The 21483-nt window shown below is 36.3% G+C and overlaps 1 long non-coding RNA gene across 1 annotated transcript; it reads left to right on the top strand.

The window, feature by feature from the left end:
- Positions 1-7166: 7166 nt before the first annotated feature.
- On the top strand, positions 7167-20891 carry LOC110437908 (uncharacterized). Its single transcript, XR_015478098.1, has 3 exons — positions 7167-7555; positions 15729-15802; positions 17953-20891. It is a non-coding gene; the product is annotated as an uncharacterized LOC110437908 (long non-coding RNA).
- The last annotated feature ends 592 nt before the right edge of the window (positions 20892-21483 follow it).

The following is a 21483-nucleotide window of genomic DNA, read 5'->3' as shown; positions in this document are numbered from 1 at the left end:
TCATTCATTCATTCATTCATTCATTCATTTATTCGTTTATTCATTCATTCATACATTTATTTAATCCCTCATTCGTTCATTCATTCATTCGTTCATTTGTTCGTCCGTTTGTTTGTTTGTTCATTCATTCATTCATTCATTCATTCGTTCGTTCATTCATTCATTCATTCATTCATTCAATCACTCATTCGTTCGTTCTTTCATTTGTTTGTTTGTTTGTTCGTTCGTTCATTCATTCATTCATTCATTCATTCATTCAATCACTCATTCATTCGTTCATTCATTCATTCATTTCTTAAGACTTGATTTACAGATGAGAAGTACACTCTAAAAATGCTGGTAATACCTCAACATTGGGTCAAATACTGACCAACCCAACCATTTGTTTAATGTTTTTTTTTTTTATCTCTGGTAACCATTGACTCTAGTATGAAACAGATACTATGAAAGTCAATGGTTACAGGTTTCCAACATTTTACAGAATATCTTCTTTTGTGTTTGGAACAAGGTAAAGGTCAGTAATTGATCAAACTTATGGGTGAACTATCCCTTTAAACTGCTTGAATGCATATGCAACACTCTCCAACTCCACACACTTCTCTTTGTTTGATAAGTTTGCGGCCTTAAGCACACAAATAAAAGCCAAAGCCAGTGTGAATGTGAATTTACAGTGCAGCCTGCTGATGAATGAGGTGTAGAGAAGAGTTGGGTCAGCAGGAAAAGAGGAGTGGAAATGGAGAGATGAATGAATTACACAGACTCAGAGGTAACCTGATCCACATGCAGTCATCCCAACACTTCAACCCAACAAAAAAATGTTTGCCCAGCCATTTGTTCCCAGTGGTGTCAGTGGTGTATCTCCCATGAGTGATCCCTCTGGGGCCCCGGACACTTCCAGGAGGAACCAAGATAGACGAGGGAACAAATGTGCACTGTAAAACGTACAAAGTATCCATAAATTAGCATATGATTTATAATAGAGTATAATTTGTAACACTATTATACTATTATAATATAATAATATAACATTAATATTATATACACTAACTGGCCACTTTATTAGGTACACCTTAGTCCCAGGTTGGACCCCCTTTTGCCCTCAGAACTGCCTTAATCCTTCGATTCAACAAGCTACTGGAAATACTCCACAGAGATTTTGCTCCATATTGCCATGATAGCATTACGCAGTTGCTGCAGATTTGTCGGCTGCACATCCATGATCCAAAGGAAAAATCACAGATTGTCTTATTTTTCTTTTTTTCCCTCTATCCCCATAAAATAAATTAAATATAGGAATTATAAACAAACATATCCTCTGAAAGAAAAAATAAATAAATGAATAATAATAAATGTAAAAATTAAATAAAAATGTAAATAAATTCTTTAAAAAAAAGATAATAGTAATAAATGAGCAACTTTACGATAAAAGCAAAAAATAAGTAAATAAACAAATAAATAAATAAATAAATAAAAATGAAAAGCTCACATTAAGGAGTCAATATTTCCTCTTTCCAATTATTTACTGTGTATTAGATTTGATATCAACTGAACAGGGTAAGCCATTGATATAGTCTAAAACAGGGTTCCAGGTCTTGTAAAAAGATTTGAGAGATCCTGCAAGTAATTTCTCGAGTTTTTATTATGCCATGTGATGGAGGAATCACCTGTTTCCATTTGATAAGAATGGCTTAAAAACAAAAACCTGGCGAATGCAACAGTCAAGTCAGCTCTCTCTGAAATACCCAAAAGTTCTGTCAAGGGGTTAGGGTCTAGATTTATGTTAACAGATTTGTTAAGTGCGTCAAAAACAATGGACCAGAAATGTTTCAATTGGGGACAACTCCAGAACATATGGAGATGATTGGCAGGAGACTGCTAACAACGATGACAGACATCACTTCTATCAGGGAAAATTTGGCTATAATTTAGCATTGGTGAAATGAGCTCTACACTGCACAAGGCCATGTCTGGCGCATATAGAAGAGGAGTGGACCGTCTTTAAAATATCCCCCCATTGTTCTTCCGTAATATCAACACCAAGGTCATTTTTCCAAGATTCCTTCAGAGAAACTGTTGCATTTTCATTTAGTCTATTTGTTAAATTATAAATTGCTGGTATTCAATGTTTCTGACCTGCATATAAGCTGAAAGAATAGTCAAGAGTTTTTATCTATTTTTTTTAAAATACGGTGTTAATATTCAAACTATGTATGACATTTAAGGTGCCTGCCAAAAATAAATAGGAATTAAAACAATAAAATAGTAGGAATCAATCTGCCGGGCGAAGCAGTGGCGCAGTAGGTAGTGCTGTCGCCTCACAGCAAGAAGGTCGCTGGGTTGTTGGTTCAAGCCTCGGCTCAGTTGGCATTTCTGTGTGGAGTTTGCATGTTCTCCCTGCGTTCGCGTGGGTTTCCTCCGGGTGCACCACAGTCCAGAGACATGCAGTACAGGTGAATTGGGTAGGATAAATTGTCCGTAGTGTGTGTGAATGTGTGTGTGGATGTTTCCCAGACATGGGTTGCGGCTGAAAGGGCATCCGCTGCATAAAAACTTGCTGGATAAGTTGGTGGTTCATTCTGCTGTGGCGACCCCGGATTAATAAAGGGACTAAGCCGACAAGAAAATGAATGAATGAATTAATTAATCTGCCTCGTTTTGGAAATGTACAGAGCTGCAGCTGCTTTACTGGGCCTACTCTATTTCAATACTGCTCATTATGGTGGTACTTGGAGAGAGAATTTTTTTCCGAGGTGGTATTTGATGAAAAGAGTTTGAGAACTACTGCTCTAAATAATATAATATTTATCAAAGTTCTAGCAAATAATAGTTTATTAGATGTCCTCCTCTGAAGCAGGGAAGTTTCACACTGTTAAGGAAGAGAAAGAGATTTGTTTCATTTTTCTTATTCATCCCCAGAACACAGCCAGGTCAGTAGGATCTCTAACATGTGGCGTCAATATTAATGATATTTGATAAAAAAGGAAAGGAGACGCACAAGGGAAGCCACGAATTTGGGTCAGATTCGCACGGTGGAAAGCAAATAGATTAGGAAAGTGCTTTCATGTATTAATAACCATAATTTTGCATAAGAATTGCAGAATAAATGAAAAACAGGTGTACTGTGGGGCTACCACCACCACCACCGCTGCATATTGTTATTAGAGCCAACTAAAGTTATAAAAGAAATAAACAACTTGCTTAGTGTGTGAAATGCAAACTTTCATTCTCATGATGAATAAGCTGCACAATTAGGACCCTCTAAACTTTGCTTATATATTTTAACGTTAACATTTTGCATGATGCTAATATGTTTATCACTGCTACAACAACTTTGTGTTTAGTATGCGGAGTCAGATCAGCCTCAAAAATAATACATTTGTGAAATTAACCTCAAACAACAATTCACCGCACAGTTCACACTTTTATTTGACTATTTTACTGTAGGACGGTTATGCGGTGCGTTACTGTATTTTAAGGTTATATTGTTTGAAAAATGACAGCATATTTTACAGCAAAGATATGCAATGCTGTAACTATAAATACAGCAAGATAAATGGTGTGATAAATGTAAGTACAGTATTTTTGCTGTAACTGATTTACAGTAAGTTACTAACAGACTACTGCACTACAACTACACTATGATTGTTTGTAAATGACACAGTATTTAACTGTAATATGAGCTGTGTTTACTGTAGGACAGTTACAGTAAGCGATATATTACTGTATTTTAAAGTTGCATTGTGAAAATTGCTGTATATTTTACAGTAAAATATACAATATTGCAAATGCATATAGAGCAAGATAAACGGTGCTGTAAATGTAAACACAGTATTCTTGCCGTAATTGATTTACAGTAAGTTACTGGCGGACTACTGCACTACAACTACATTGTTAATGATTTTTTGTAAATTACACAGTATTTAACTGTAATATGAGCTGTAGGACAGTTACAGTATGCGATATGTTACTGTATTTTAAAGTTGCATTGTGAAAATTGCTGTATATTTTACAGTAAAATATACAATACTGTAAATGCAAACAGAGGTGCTGTAAATATAAATACAGTATTTTTTCTGTAATTGATTTACAGTAAGTTACTAACAGACTACTGCACTACAACTACACTATGATTTTTTGTAAATGACACAGTATTTAACTGTAATATGAGCTGTGTTTACTGTAGGACAGTTACAGTATGCGATATGTTACTGTATTTTAAAGTTGCATTGTGAAAATTGCTGTATATTTTACAGTAAAAATATGCAATACTGTAAATGTATATAGAGCCAGATAAATGGTGCTGTAAATGTAAACACAGTATTCTTGCAGTAATTGATTTACAGTAAGTTACTGGCGGACTACTGCACTACAACTACACTGCTAATGTTTTTTGTAAATTACACAGTATTTAACTGTAATATGAGCTGTAGGACAGTTACAGTATGCGATATGTTACTGTATTTTAAAGCTGTATTGTGTAAATTACTGCATATTTTACTGTAAAAATATGCAATACTGTAAATGCATACAGAGCAAGATAAACAGTGCTGTACATGTATATACAGTATTCTTGCAGTAATTGATTTACAGTAAGTTACTGGCAAACTGCTGCACTACAACCACACTATTAATAATTTTTAGAAGTGACACTGTAATTACTGTAATATGAACTGTATTTCACTGTAGGACGGTTATGCGGTATGTTACTGTATTTTAAAGTTGCATTGTGTGAAAATTACTATATTTTACAACAAAGATTTACAATGCTGTAATTATATAAACAGCCAGATAAATGACGAGGTAAGTTTAAATACAGTATTCTTGCCGTAAATGATTTACAGTAAGTTACTGGCAAACTGCTGAACTACAACCACACTATTAACATTTTTTAGAAATGACACAGTATTTAACTGTAATATGAACTGTATTTTACTGTAAGACAGTTATGAAGTATGTTACTGTATTTTAAAGTTGCGCTGTGTGTAAATTACTGTATATTTTACAGTAAAGATATACAACACTGTAAATACATATACAGCAAGACAAATGACGCTGTAAATGTAAATGCAGTATTCTTGCTGTAATTGATTTACAGTAAGTTACTGGCAAACTGCTGCACTTCAACTACACCATTAACAATTTTTTTAATTACACAATATTTAACTGTAATATGAAATGTATTTTACTGTAGGACAGTTATGCGGTGTGTTACTGTATTTTAAAGTTGCATTGTATAAAAATGACAGTACATTTTACAGCAAAGATATGCAATACTGTAACTATAAATACAGCAAGATAAAGGGTGTAGTATATAGTATTTTTGCTGTAACTGATTTACAGTAAGTTACTGCACTTCAACTACACCATTAACAATTTTTTTAATTACACAATATTTAACTGTAATATGAAATGTATTTTACTGTAGGATATTTATGTGGTATGTTACTGTATTTTAAAGTTGCATTGTGAAAATTACTGTATATTTTACAGCAACGATACACAATGCTGTAATTATATAAACAGCTAGATAAATGGCGTGGTAAATTTAAATACAGTGTTTTTGCTGTAATTGATTTACAGTAAGTTACTGGCAAACTGCTGCACTACAACTACACCATTAACAATTTTTTTTTAATTACAGAATATTTAACTGTAATATTAAATGTATTGTACTGTAGAACAGTTATGCGGTATGTTACCATATTTTTAAGTTGCATTTTGTAAAAATGACAGTATATTTTACATAATTTGTAATACTGTAAATACATATACTGCAAGTTAAATGGTGTGGTAAATGTAAACTACAGTATTTTTAAAGTAAAAATTACAGTATTTTTGCACAGTAAGTTACTGTAGTATTTGTTAACAGTGTAAAGTGAAATTTTGCAGGCTCCCACAGACAAAGCCTTTAATATAAATGCTAGATTTCTACATTTTAACCTTGCCTTTGGCCTTAGGGTTTGATTGATCCAGTATGATCTGAATAAATCACTGAGAATAATTTGTTATTGTACAATGCATGCAAATGGGGAAAAAAAACTATGCAAAAATTGTAAAGGTTAACTATAGGGTAAAGTTAGGGTAATTAAGCAAGTCATTATGTAACAGTGGTTTGTTCTGTAGACAATGCAAAACTAATATTGCTTAAGGGGCTAAATAATATTGACCTTACAATGGTTTAAAACAATTAAGAACTGCTTTTATTCTAGCCGAAATAAAACAAATAAGAAGAAAAAATATTATAGGAAATACTGTGAAAACTCCTGAATCTGTTCAACATCATTTGGGAAAAAATTGAGAAAGAAGAAAATAATTCTGACTTCAACTGTGTTTGACATCTTCAGTTCGCCTGCAATGTTCGATGTTTTTCCGCTCCGCTCTCCACATGTGTTTTTCTTTTACACACATTGTCTCTCCATGCATGGGAAAACCTCAGAAAGAACTAAAAACTTTTTTTCGAAAGCATTTCACCGCTAATAAGAGAGCACTGGAGAACTGCGGCAAAGTAGATCTGCGGTAAATGACGCATTCATTGGTTACTTGGGTTTTAAAGAAGATAGACTGTAGATGACTCTCCTTCAAAAGCGTGTAATGAAACACATTTCTGGACTTTTTTTAATGGGAAACAAAGCACATGGCATGTACTCCACCCACTGACTGTCTTTCATGACCCACTTTTACATTCACATTCTTTACCGCTGAAGTCGATTCTATCCTTCACTCGCTGCTGCTCGAAAGTCTGAAAAGAGCCTTAAAACTGATTTCTATAATGCACTACTTTACCTGAATTCACCACTTCAGATTTATGCACAGGTCTAAAGTCAAAATTATTCAGCTTTCGGTGATTTTTCTTGTTTAAATATTTCCCAAAAGGACGATATTCTTTAACAAATTCACTCATCATCAATGTGTGCCCGGCTCTCTCTCTCATTCAATTTAAAGTAGTGCACAGAGCTTATATTTCTAAGACTAAATTAGCCCAAATGTTTCTGGTACTAGTGCAATAGATGTCATTGTTCTGAAGGCACTTTATTTCACATGCTCTGGATTTGTCCTAATTAAGAGCATTTCTGGCGGTTCATATTTGATTCGTTATCTGAGATTCTTCAGCACAAGCTAGATCCAGATCCACAGGTGGCACTGTTTGGGGTTACCTCAGAGGAAATACAGTTGCCTTCATCAAAGTGTAAAATCATTGCTTTTTTTTTAGACTTTATTGCCACGTATAGAGCTATTTTGCTAAAATGGATGGATTCTCGCCCTCCCGCTGTCACGAATCAAGACAAGGAGGATCCAAATGCGAGTGTTTTAATGAACAGAGGACACACGAAAGTTCAAACAAAAGAGAGCCACAGACCACAACGATGACATCAAACAGACAGCGGATGATACTGGGAGACAACAGTCAGGAACAAGGACAAACAAGGACAACAACGGACTGATAACCAGCACATACCACAGGAGGAATTTTATAGCCAGCCAAATGAGGTTCAGCTGGAGGATGATAAGTCAGCTGATGACATCAGCTGATCCTAGCACGCTGTCAACACAAAAGGTAAACAAACACACACCCTCACACATGACAACACACAAGGCATGATACATAACATACAGGAGGAACACACAGATCCATAAACCGTGACACCCGCTTATGCTCAGAGAAACTGTCTTGTCTCTATTTGGAAGTCAGGGTTTCATTAAGAGGGTTGGAGGGGAAATTTTTTAAAGTGTGGCAACCTTTTATTGATTATGTGGAAATTCTCAAATAATTTGATTTTGGTGTACATAGGGTATGTATGGTTATATGTTTGTAGTTTTTTAAAAACATCATATATTTTTATTATATATATATATATATATATATATATATATATATATATATATATATATATATATATATATATATATATGCAACAGTTCTGTCTGGTTCTTGAATCTGATTGGCTGATAGCCGTGATATATTTAAGTAATATCAGCACCCGTACAGCCTCTTTACCCTTTGTGTATTACTCCGCCCACATACAGCCAGCATCAAGCAGACACTACAGATCTAAAGTGTAAAAGATGCTTGCTCAGCTGTTTAACTGTCAGCTTATGATTTGAATCCAACGCGGAAGAAAGTAGTTCCTCATACAAAAGGGTTTTAAGACTCTCCATGTTTGATTTTGTTTTTATATACACAATTATGCCGTCAAACTGTTGTATAAACGCAATATCACACTCGTAACGATATGGCTGTATATCGGCACTGGTGGGGGCACTAAGGCACTCGGCCTGCAGGCTCGTGCCAATGTACGCCTCTCACCAGTGCCGATACAGCCATATTGCACTGCTACTCATGTGATATTGCTCATATATATATATATATATATATATATATATATATATATATATATATATATATATATATATATATTATAGTGTTGTAGTGTCGCAGACGCCGCCCTAGATGCGGATATAACTGAGGGCGCGAGAGGTGAGGGTAGTGTCGGGGACGCCGCCCTCTCTATTCTGGTGGCTGCCTAGGTCGCCTCTATGGACGCGCCGGCCCTGCGCATAAGCCATATGACTCCTAGATGTGTGCTAGTATTTTGTTTTATCACACATAATACTGATTGCTTACCTGTTTTTATTTTATTTTTTATGAAACAGCTCCAAATGAACATATTTAGTAATTTGGGGATAAATGAGATCCCCTATTATGGAGGGCATATATCCCTTATTTTCTCATACCAATGTTAACAGGTAGGGTCTGGGTTGTGAAAAAGTATCACAGGGTCTGACCAAGAAGTGTAAAATCGAATCCGCCTGAGGGATTTCATCTTCAACATCTTTGTTTTCTATAGCACATTATTTAACCACAGGTTTAATTGCCCAAATGGCTTCACACTAGTCAGAAAATAAGAGTATTTATTAAATAAAGTTTATTTATAAACGGATTTCGAGAGGATCACGTGCTTACGATTGTTCACAGCTGTTCCAACTTTAGCTAATGACTAATTATCCTATTAGGCGATTCTTATTTTACTATAAATAATCTTATCTTACTCTCAATATCTTCGTCTTGAAGACCACCCCCCCCCGCCTCCCTTCCAACCCTATTTCCCTCCTTTCAAACGGGCGAAACGGTGGCCAGTGATTAGCGCTGGTGCCTCACAGCAAGAATGCCCCTGGTTTAATTCCCTTCTAAACCAGCCGACATTTCTGTGCAGAGTTTTGCTTGATGCTCGCGTGAGTATTTCCCGGGTCCTCCGGTTTCCTCCTACAGTTCAAAAACAAGCACCCTAAACAGTTAATCCGAAGCATTTTAGCCAAGCTCTGAGTACACCTTCTCAGCATCCATATCAGCTACAATAAGCAGGAGGGGGAATCATCGAGACCTACCTGAGCTTAAACTCCCCTGCCGCCATGCAACGGGAGGGAGCCCAGGGCTCGAGGATCTTATAAGCTCAGGGCTCTCTCCCGGGACAGCAAGCCAAACAAGCTTTATTATCAATCATCAGCTAAGTGTGAACTCTTGAAAATAAAATACACTTGACATGGCCGGCACAGTACAAACATCAAATTAAAGAGACTCCACATCAAGCGTTCTTCATTTGTCGAATGCTTCAACTGTGACCTAAAAACCTCCACAGACAGATGCTGTTGAACACACTGGAGAACATTTTTTCCACATCTTCTGTACAACGGCAAACGCGCGGTCACCTTTTGATTTCTTTTCAGACCTTTGAAGAGTCAATAAAGACTGATTTCCTGATCTGAGCGACCCAGCTGATGTTCGGGACCCTAAGAGCTCACTGATGCGTTTTGGGGAAGAGTTAACTTTTAAAACCATTTACCAAGCAGCAAAACACAGACAAAGGCTGGCTTAGAGGTTTGCATTGTGGCCTCACAGCATGAAGGTCACGGGTTTAGTCTTAGCCGGGTCATTTCAATGTGGAGTTTGCATGTTCTCCCTGAGTTAGTGTGGGTTTACTTCGGGTGCTTCAGTTTCCCCCACCATCCAAACTCATACGCCATAGGGGAATTGAATGAACTAAATTGGCTGTAGTGTATGTGTTTGTGAGTGAATGAGTGTGTATGGGTGCTTACCAGTACTGGGTTGCAGCTGGAAGGGCATTTGCTGTGTAAAATATACGCTGGAATAGTTGGTGGTCCACTCCATGGTGATTTTCGACGGAAAATGAATGAATGAATGAAAACAAAAACAAAACAAACCACTGTTATACAAAGACTTGCCTAATTACCCTAACTTTACCCTAATTACCCTAGTGAAGCCTTTAAATGTCACTTTAAGCTGAATACAAGTGTCTTGAAGAATATCTAGTCTAATATTATATACTGTCATCATGGCAAAGAGAAAAGAAATCAGTTATTAGAAATGAGTTATTAAAACTATTATGATTAGAAATGTGTTGAAAAAAAAAATTAAATATACAGTTGAATATTATATAAATATATTTAAATATTTCCCAGATGATATATTTAAATATTTCCCAGGGAAATTTTCACAGTGTGTCTGATAATATTTTTTCTTCTGGAGAAAGTCTTATTTGTTTTATTTCGGCTAGAATAAAAGCAGTTATTAATTTTTAAAACACCATTTCAAGGTCAATATTATCAGCCCTTTTAAGCTATATTTTTTTCCATAGTCTCCAGAACAAACCACTGTTATACAATGACTTGCCTAATTACACTAACTTTACCCTAATTAACCTAGTTAAGCCTTTACATGTCACTTTAAGCTGAATACTAGTGTCTTGAAGAATATCTAGTCTAATATTATTTACTGTCATCATGACTAAGAGAAAATAAATCAGTTATTAGAGATGAGTTATTAAAACTATTATGATTAGAAACGTGTTAAAGAAATCTCTCTAGTGAACAGAAATTTGGGGATAAAATATTCATGGGGGCTAGAAAACTAGATAGAGGAGTTTTGTCCTGTTTCTTTTTGTTTCTAAAGTAAAAGCGAAGGACTCAGATGGAGGGTCAGATCTACAAATTCAGTAGCCCCAAGAGGAACAACAATGAGCAGGAGTGATTTTAGTGGTTCACTTAGTTCAGCATAGAGAATTTATACTAACAAACAAACTGTCCTGGTAGTGTGTCTGCTGCGCCAAATCCGGGAACTCACTTGTGTGGTCCTTAAGGGAACGATCAGGAGAGACAAATGGCTGCTAGATCCATATTTTAAGGTTGGCTATTTTTTCAGCCAGGTCAAGGAGAGAGAGAGTTAAAGTGTTGATCTATTTGCAGAATACTGGAGTTAGCCAAATATGGAGCTTAAAGTATGCAGAAACAGTTGTGTTCTTTTGAATTATTAGCATTTGCAATTTTCATTCATTCATTTTCTTGTCGGCTTAGTCCCTTTATTAATCCGGGGTCGCCGCAGTGGAATGAACCGCCAACTTATCCAGCAAGTTCTTTATGCCGCGGATGCCCTTCCAGCCGCAACCCATCTCTGGGAAACACCCACACACTCATACAATTTTAGCCTACCCAATTCACCTGTACCGCATGTCTTTGGACCATGGAGGAAACCGGAGCACCCGGAGGAAACCCACGCGAAGGCAGGGAGAACATATAAACTCCACACAGAAACACCAACTAAGCCGAGGTTCAAACCAGCGACCTTCTTGCTGTGAGGCGACAGCACTACCTACTGCGCCACTGCCTCACCTACAATTGCAATTTAGTAAAGTCAATTTCATTTGCCGTTTTAAAATAGTTTTGAATTTGAATTTCTTATGCTGAATATTGAACATCAGAAATTAAAGACTACTTATACTGAAGTCAGATTTTTATAGACGCCTGTTCAAACTTCAGACTTTTTGTTTTTGTTGTTTTGTTATTCATTCATTCATTCATTTTCCTTAGACTTAGTCCCTTATTTATCAGGGGTTGCTACAGCGGAATGAATCGCCAACTATTCAGGCATATGTTTTACACAGCGAATGTCCTTCCAGCTGCAACCTAGAACTGGGAAACACCCAAACACTCTCACGTTCACACTCATACAGGGGCGGTTCTAAGATTAAATGGCACCCCAGGGGCGAATCATTCATTCATTCATTTTCTTGTTGGCTTAGTCTCTTTATTAATCCGGGGTTGCCACAGCGGAATGAACCGCCAACTTATCCAGCAAGTTTTTACGCAGCGGATGCCCTTCCAGCCGCAACGCATCTCTGGGAAACATCCACACACATTCACAGACACACTCAAACACTACCCAAGCCTACCCAGTTCACCTGTACCGCATGTCTTTGGACTGTGGGGGAAACCGGAGCTCCCGGAGGAAACCCATGCAAACGCAGAGAGAACATGCAAACTCCACACAGAAACGCCAACTGAGCTGAGGCTCGAACCAGCGACCTTCTTGCTGTGAGGTGACAGCACTACCTACTGCGCCACTGCTTTGCCTCGGCGACCCCCCCCCCCCCCCCCAAAAAAAACATGTAGTTGCTAGAAAAAGGACGATTAAATTTAGTAAAAAAAATTATATCATTTATCATATTTTACAATTTTAATAAAAAATATGGAAAAAAACTGAATTTGATTTATTAAAAATATTCATATTTTTTATAAATAAAATTAATATTAATATTATTATTGTTATATATATATATATATATATTCATGCATTTTGTTGTCGGCTTAGTCCCTTTATTAATCTGGGGTCGCCACAGTGGAATGAACCGCCAACTTATCCAGCACGTTTTTACGCAGCGGATGCCCTTCCAGCCGCAACCCATCACTGGGAAACACCCTCTCATTTCACACAGACACTATGGACAGTTTAGCTTACCTAATTCACCTGTACCACATGTGTTTGGACTGTGGGCACCCGGAGGAACTCCACGCCAACACAAGGAGAACATGCAAACTCCACACAGAAACGCCAACTGACCCAGCCGGGACTCGAACCAGAGCAGTTTAGCACTTTATGCAACGCAAAAGACATATTTCTCATGGAGTTTCTTGTGATGTCCCCACTCAAATAAATCATAAATAAAAACAAATGTCCACAAATACATCAGCAGCGTCTGTGTCTGCAGGAAGCATCTTATCTCCCCCTGCCTGTTCATCTGTCTATGGTTAACCAGATGAGAAAGAGCCTCTTCAGATTCTTGAGAGATGAATCGCAGGCCGGCGTCAGACTCCGTGTCTTCTGGAGACATGATAGAGCCGATCTTCTGGCAGTCTGTGGGAAGAAATCCGATTGTGGGAAGAGCAGTGAGAACTCCAGCGCTGTAAATATGGAGTCAGATCAGTCTCAGAAATAGTACATTTATGAAATAAAATCTATACATGATTCATGTTTGTACGGCAATAAAATAGTTAAGCCGAAGGAAAATGAATGAATGAATTTATTTACTGCTTAAATAGGGACAAGACAAGAAGACTCAGGTCCAGCCAATCACTGGGAAATATGTCTTTATTAAGATAATACATTGCATAAACGGCTTTTCTTAAGATAACATTTAATTCCATCAATAAAATAAAAACATGAATCAAAAAATACAAAAACCTGCTAATTTATAGATATATTTTACAGTGTATATTTTAATTTTAGGATGAGCTATGCCATTAAGTATATCTTTACAATGCCCTTTATGAGAATAGATTACATTCTTATAGACAATAAATAGGTGTATTTTTAATACATATTACATTTGTGGGGCGACACGGTGGTGCAGTAGTTAGAACTGTTGCCTCACAGCAAGAAGGTCGCTGGTTCGAGTCCCGGCTGTTGCACTGCAAAAAAAAAAGCTTTTCTTACTTAGATTTTTGTCTTGTTTCTAGTCCAAATATCTAAAAATTCCTAAATCAAGAAGAGTTTTCTAGACAAGCAAAACATATTGTCTTGTTTTGAGAAATAAAATGCCATTATTAAGTGAGTTTTTCCTTAAAACAAGCAAAATAATCTGCCAATGGGGGAAGCAAAATAATCTTACGTCAAAAGAAAAAACAAGACCATTTTGCTTCCCCCATTGGCAGATTATTTTGCTTGTTTTAAGGAAAAACTCACTTAATATTGGCATATTATTTCTCAAAACAAGACAATATGTTTTGCTTGTTTTGAAAATGCTTCCTGATATAAGAAATTTTAGATATTTAGACTAGAAACAAGACAAAAAATCTAAGCAAGGAATGCATTTTTTGCAGTGTGGCATTTCTGTGTGGAGTTTGCATGTTGTCTCCGTGTTGGCGTGGGTTTCTTCCGGGTGCTCCGGTTTCCCCCGCAGTCCAAACACATGTGCTATAAAGGAATTGGGTGAGCTAAATTTTCCCTAATGTATGTGTGTGAATGAGAGTGTATGGGTGTTTCCCGGTAGTGGGTTGCAGCTGGAAGGCCATCCGCTTTGTAAAAACATACAGTATGCTGGATAAGTTGGTGGTTCATACCGCTGTGACGACCCCTGATTAATGAAGCCAAAAAGAAAATGAATGAATATTGAATATATCAACTTTAAACTTATCCAGCATATGTTTTATGCAGCGGATGCCCTTTTAGTTGCATATATATATACTGAATATACACAGTTGAAGTCAGAATTATTAGCCCCCCTGAATTATTCACCCCCCTGTTTATTTTTATTTTTTCCCCCAAATTTCTGTTTATTGTAGAGATTTCTTCAACACATTTCTAATCATAATAGTTTTAATAACTCATTTCTAATAACTGATTTATTTTATCTTTGCCATGATGACAGTATATAATATTAGACTAGATATTCTTCAAGACACTCCTATACAGCTTAAAGTGACAATTAAAGGCTTAACTAGGGTAATTAGGGTAACTAGGCAGGTTAGGGTAATTAGGCAAGTTATTGAATAACGATGGTTTGTTCTGTAGACTATCGTAAAAAAAGGGGCTAATAATATTGACCTTAAAATGGTTTTTAAAAAAATGATAACTGCTTTTATTCTAGTCGAAATAAAACAAACAAGACTTTCTCCAGAAGAAAAAATATTATCAGACATACTGTAAATATGTCCTTGCTCTGTTAAACATCATTTGGGAAATATTTAAAAAAGAAAAAAATAAATAAAATGGGGGCTAATAATTTTAACTGTGTGTGTGTGTGTGTGTGTGTATATATAAATATATATATATATATATATATATATATATATATATATATATGTACAATCTACTCACAAAATTTTGTTCCCCCTCAAGTGATTCAAAACTTTTTATGAGCTTCTCTTCTCTGAAGAAAGTTGCCATTGATTTCCATAGTGGGAGAAACAATGGAAGTCAATGGTTACCGGTTTCCAACATTCTACAGACTATCTTCTTTTGTGTTTGGAACAAGGTAAAGGTCAGTAATTGATCACATTTTTGGGTGAACTATCCCTTTCAACTGCTTGAATGCATATGCAACACTCTCCAACTCCACACACTTCTCTTTGTTTGATACGTTTGTGGCCGTATGCATACAAATAAAAGCCAAAGCCAGTGTGAATTTGTTTGACAGACTGCTGAGACTTGTGGCATATGGGGAAGTAGGCTGGACATGATCCAGAGGGCTGGAAGTTATACAGAAAAGAAAAAGAGAGAGGAAAAAGGAGGAATGACTGGTGTGCGGGGTAAAGGAGAAAGAAAAAGAGGGACGGGGCCCCAGGCAGCCTGCCCTGTCTTTGTTTACGACAAAAAGACATTGTTTGATGTGGCCGTTGAGCCTCTGCTTTAAACCAGGCTTCTTCTGCTTCTCCCACAGGATGTGTTGAGGGTACGCTGCCAGACAGAAAGCGAGGACTGCAAAACTTGTACACCAAGACATTGAGAGACACGGTCAGGACATTGAAACCATTACCGTTCATCCAAAAAAATAATACAATTGCGAAGTTTAATTAATTTATTCACAACACAATTTGCATTTACAAAAGCCAACTCGTGAGTTTAATACACAATTCATAAGTACGCAAATCCAATTCGTAAAATTGAAACCACAATTCGTAAATACACAAATTTGATTCGTAAACTCACAAATCCAAATCATGAATACAAAACATGATTCAAAAATGCACAAACCCAATTCGTAAATTCAAAACACGATTTAAAAATACCCAAATACAATTCGTAAATTTAAACCACGATTTAAAAATACACAAATACAATTCGTAAATTTAAGACACGATTCAAAAAATGAATAAATCTGATTCGTAATTCAAAAAACAATTGAAAAATACCCAAATCCGATTCGTTAATACAAAACGCGATTCAAAAATACACAAATACAATTTGCAAATTCAAAACATGATTTAAAAATACACAAATCTGACTCATAAATTAGAAACATAATTCGTAAATATACAAATCCAATTTGTAAATTCAAAATGCAATTCAGTATTAAACAAATCCAATTAGTAGGTTGAAAACGCAATTCGTAAAATACACAAATTTAATTCGGAAATTTTAAATCCCAATCAAAAAATTCACAAATTCAATTCGTAAATTCAAAACATGATTAGTAAATTCACAAATCTGATTCATAAATTCAAAACACAACTCGTAAATACACAAATCCTATTCAGAAATACAAAATGCAATTCAACAATATACAAATCCACTTTGTAAATTAAACACGCAATTCAGTAATACACAAATCCAATCCGTAAATTCAAAAAACGATTCATAACCAAACAAATCCAATTCGTGAATTCAAAACGCATTTCATAAATATTCAAATCCAATTCGTAAATTCAAAACACGATTCATAAATACACAAATACAATTCGTAAATTTAAACCACAATTTAAAAATACACAAATACAATTCGTAAATTTAAAACACGAATCAAAAAATGTATAAATCTGATTCGTAATTCAAAAAACAATTGAAAAATACCCAAATCCGATTCGTTAATACAAAAGGCGATTCAAAAATACACAAATACAATTTGTATATTCAAAACATGATTTAAAAATACACAAATCTGACTCATAAATTAGAAACATAATTCGTAAATATACAAATCCAATTTGTAAATTCAAAATGCAATTCAGTATTAAACAAATCCAATTAGTAGGTTGAAAACGCAATTCGTAAAATACACAAATTTAATTCGGAAAACTTAAATCCCAATTAAAAAATTCACAAATTCAATTCGTAAATTCAAAACATGATTAGTAAATTCACAAATCTGATTCATAAATTCAAAACACAACTCATAAATACACAAATCCTATTCAGAAATACAAAATGCAATTCAACAATATACAAATCCACTTTGTAAATTAAACACGCAATTTAGTAATACACAAATTCAATCCGTAAATTCAAAAAACGATTCATAACCAAACAAATCCAATTCATAAATTCAAAACGCATTTCATAAATATACAAATCCAATTCTTAATTCAAAACACGATTCATAAATACACAAACACAATTCGTAAATTCAAAACACGATTCGTAAATACACAAATACAATTCGTAAATTCAAAACATGATTTATAAATACACAAACCCAATTCATAAATTCAAAAGATGATTTAATAATTCACTAATCCAATTCGTAAACTCAAAACGCAATTTAGTAATACACAAATCTAATTTGTAGGTTAAAAATGCAATTCGTAAATACACAAATCTAATTTAGAAGATTTTAAACCATGATTAAAAAATACACAAATCTGATTTGTAAATTCAAAACACAATTCATAAATGCAAAAATCCCATTCGTAAATTCAAAACGCAATTCAAAAACAAACAATACAATTCCTAAATTCAACACGCAATTCAGTAATACAAAAATCCAATTCGTAAATTCAAAACTCAATTCAAAAATACCCAAATCCAATTCGTGTGTTGTACTTATGAATTGTGTTTTGAGGATTTAGTGAATCGTGCTGTGCGTGTATGAATTTTATTTTGGAAATGTGTTAGTTTTGATCTGGCTATAGCTTTAAACCAGGCTTCTTCTTTTGCTTCTCCCACAGGATGCGTTGAGGGTACGCTGCCAGACCGAAAGCGAGGGCTAAAAAACTTGTACACAAGAAAACGCTCAGGACATTGAAACCATTACCGTTCGTCCCTTACGTTATATCTGCCACCCCTGGGACCTGCACTCATCGCCGGGCTCCGAACTCCTGGAACAAAAGCGCAATTGTTAAACAGCCAAGTTTTTCTTTTTTGTCTCTCTCTCTCTCTCTCTCTCTGTCCTTATTTAGAATGCAACCAACAGGATTGGTATGATTTGCCAAATACGAAATGCTTTGGTTTGAGGGGCAAAAAAAAAAAAAAAAAAAGGATTTTGGAGGACTTAACAGAATCCTACAAAGACTTTAATTCTGCACAGCAAAGAAGAGTTTGCTGGAAGGGTTTCCTAAAAGTTTTAGTTTTCTTTGCTTCCTCTGAATTCCCACAGTAGTGAGTTTGTGTGTGTGTGTGTGTGTGTGTGTGTAGCCATCTCCTAACATGAAGCCATTAGGTGCATTTAAATCAAGTTGTTAGAGTGGCCGACTGTAGTATTGGTAGCTTAGCAACCAAAAGTAAACAAAGCAAGTCTAAAACCCCCTCAAGTAAACGTAAAAAATCAACACAGGCTCATTCTGAAAGCATACCCTTATATACATTTCTGGAGATGGTGAATTATGTAGCCAGAGGTATGTATGGCTGCATTTCATCTTTAGAACAAACGCTATGGGGCGGTATGAGACTTCCTTTTCACGCTACCAGCTGATCGCTTACCTCTTTGTGGACGGCTTCACCACTGTTATCTGTTTATCCAGTTAGCTCGCCATGTAGGTTGGCGGACTTGAGATGCAGAAAGTTGACCAGGACGATGGGCTTCAAATCTGGCAAAGAACAGTTCCAGAAAGCAGGTACAAGAAACAAAAGCCAAAAATAAAAAATAAATAAACAAGTGGATAACAGGGTAAGAATGTGGTAAAATCTGAAAACGTTGTAAAAATCAGGTGAGGGCTTTTTTTTTTTTGGATTGCTTTTGAAAACACTTGTTGTGTTTAGGGGATAAGGGTGGGTCAGTCAGTTGGTCAGTCATTCAGTCAGTCAGTCAGTAGACAGCGGCCTCTGGGGGATTTACACAAGAACAGCAGGCACAAATGGCCCTCGCAAGAGAAATCTGAGATCTCTACACAGCGCCCTCTGGTGGATTCGTGAAAACAAAAACTGCAAAAAACCTAGCTCCTGGGATTTACTTGGCGCTCTCCAGAAATATATATAGAGGTACGTTTTCAGAATGAGCCTGGGTTTTAAAAACTATTTAGCAATTTAAAGTATTTTTGTTCTAAATTTGGCGTCACTCGTTTCTCATGCAGGATCTCAACATGTGACAGTAAAGAGGAGTTTGCTGGTAGTGTTTCCTAATACTTTCAGTTTTATTCAGGTTCTCTGAATTCCCACATGTGTGTGTGTTTGGCGAAAAGGAGCATTTAAATGTGTGTGTGTGTGTGTGTGTGTGTGTGTCTCCAAACATGAAGCCATTAGGTGCATTTAAATCAAGTTGTTAGAGTGGCCGATTGTAGTATTGGTAGCTTAGCAACCAAAAGTAAACAAAGCAAGTCTAAAACCCCCTCAAGTTAACATAAAAATCTATATAGGCTCATTCTGGAAACGTAGTCCTATATACATTTCTGGAGATCCTGAATTATGTAGCCAGAGGTACATATGGCTGCATTTCGCCTTAAAAATGAACGCTATGGGGCGGTATGACACCATTCCTTTTCGTGATACCAGATGACCGCTTACCTCTGTGTGTATGACTTTCTCGCTGTTACCAGTTTGCCAGTTAGCTCGCCATGTACGTCAGCCAAAAAATAAAATAAACAAGTAAATAACAGTGAGAATGTGGTAAAATCTGAAAATGTGGTAAAAATCAGGTGAGGACTTTTCTTCTTCTTGCTTTTGTAAACACTGCAGTTGGGATTAGGGGAAGAGGAGGCGGGGGCTCAGTCGATCAGTCAGTCATTCAGTCAGTCAGTCGACAGCAGGCTTTGTTGGATGTATGTGAGAACAGCAGGCGTGGATTTGGCATCTGTAAAAGCATACACAGCGCCCTCTGGTGGATTAGCGAAAACAAGAACTGCAAAAAAACGTAGCTCCTGTGATGTATTTGGCGCTCTCTAGAAATGTATACATGGGAAAATTTTTAGAATGAGCCCGGGCTGTAAAAAGTATTTTTATTCTAAATTTGTTCACTTGTTTCTCATGCAGGATCTCAACATGTGACAGTAAAAATGAGTTTGCTGGAAGTGTTTCCTGAAACTTTGATTTTTCTTCAGGTTCTCTGAAATACCACAGGTTTGTGTGTGTGTGTGTCACCTAACATAAAGCAACTAGCTGCATTTAAATCAAGTTTTTAGAGTGGCTGAGCGTAGTATTGGTAGCCTAGCAACCAAAAGTAAACAAAGCCAGTCCAAAGCCACCTCAAGTGAGCGTAAAAACTATTTTGCAATTTAAAGTATTTTTATTTTTATAAATTTTAATAATATTGATATTTTTATGGGGCGTGGCAGTGGCGCAGTAGGTAGTGCTGTCGCCTCACAGCAAGAAGGTCGCTGGTTTGAACCTCGGCTCAGTTGGCGTTTCTGTGTGGAGTTTGCATGTTCTCCCTGCCTTTGCGTGGGTTTCCTCCGGGTGCTCCGGTTTCCCCCACAGTCCAAAGACATGTGGTACAGGTGAATTGGGTATGCTAAAATTGTCTGTAGTTTATGAGTGTGTGTGTGAATGTGTGTGTGGGTGTTTCCCAGAGATGGATTGTGGCTGAAAGGGCATCCGCTGGGTAAAAACTTGCTGGATAAGTTGGCGGTTCATTCTGCTGTGGCGACCCCGGATTAATAAAGGGACTAAGCCGACAAGACAATGATTGTATGAATGAATGAATAATATTTTTATTAAAATAATAAAATCAATTGCCGTCACTTGTTTCTCATGCAATATTTCAAAATCCTCAAACTTAGTCTTCTTTGGGTTCACTTCATTTACACAGGTGTGTGTGTGTGTGTGTGTGTGTGTGTGTGTGTGTGTGTGTGTAGCCATCCTAACATAAAAGTGATTAGGTGCATTCTAATAATCAAGTTATTAGAGTGGCTGGTTTTAGTATTGGTAGCCTAGCAACTAAAAGTAAACAAAGCAAGCATAATGGAATCACATGGGTGTAATGTTCACTATGTCAGGGTCTAATCGTCTCCATCTTCCATAATTTGTATTAACAATTTTCTCAAGTGAATTTTTTCAACTCAAGTGAGTGTGTGTGTGTATGTGTGTGTGTGTGTGTGTGTGTCTGTGTGTGTGTGTGTGTGTGTCTGTGTGTGTGTGTGTGTGTGTGTGTGTGTGTGTGTGTGTGTGTGAGTGTGTGTGTGTGTGTGTGTGTGTGTGTGTGTGTGTGTGTGTGTGTGAGTGTGTGTGTGTGTGTGTGTGTGTGTGTGTGTGTGTGTGTGTGTGTGTGTGTGTGTGTGTGTGCTCAATGAAGAAATGCATGGATGGTCATAGAGAAGGGCTTTTGAGCA

This window comes from Danio rerio, chromosome 2 (genome assembly GCF_052040795.2).
Source record: "Danio rerio strain M-AB ecotype USA chromosome 2, GRCz13ab, whole genome shotgun sequence".
Classification (NCBI taxonomy): domain Eukaryota; kingdom Metazoa; phylum Chordata; class Actinopteri; order Cypriniformes; family Danionidae; genus Danio; species Danio rerio.
Note: the sequence above shows the minus strand (reverse complement) of the source record. Positions and strands in the feature narration are given on the sequence as shown.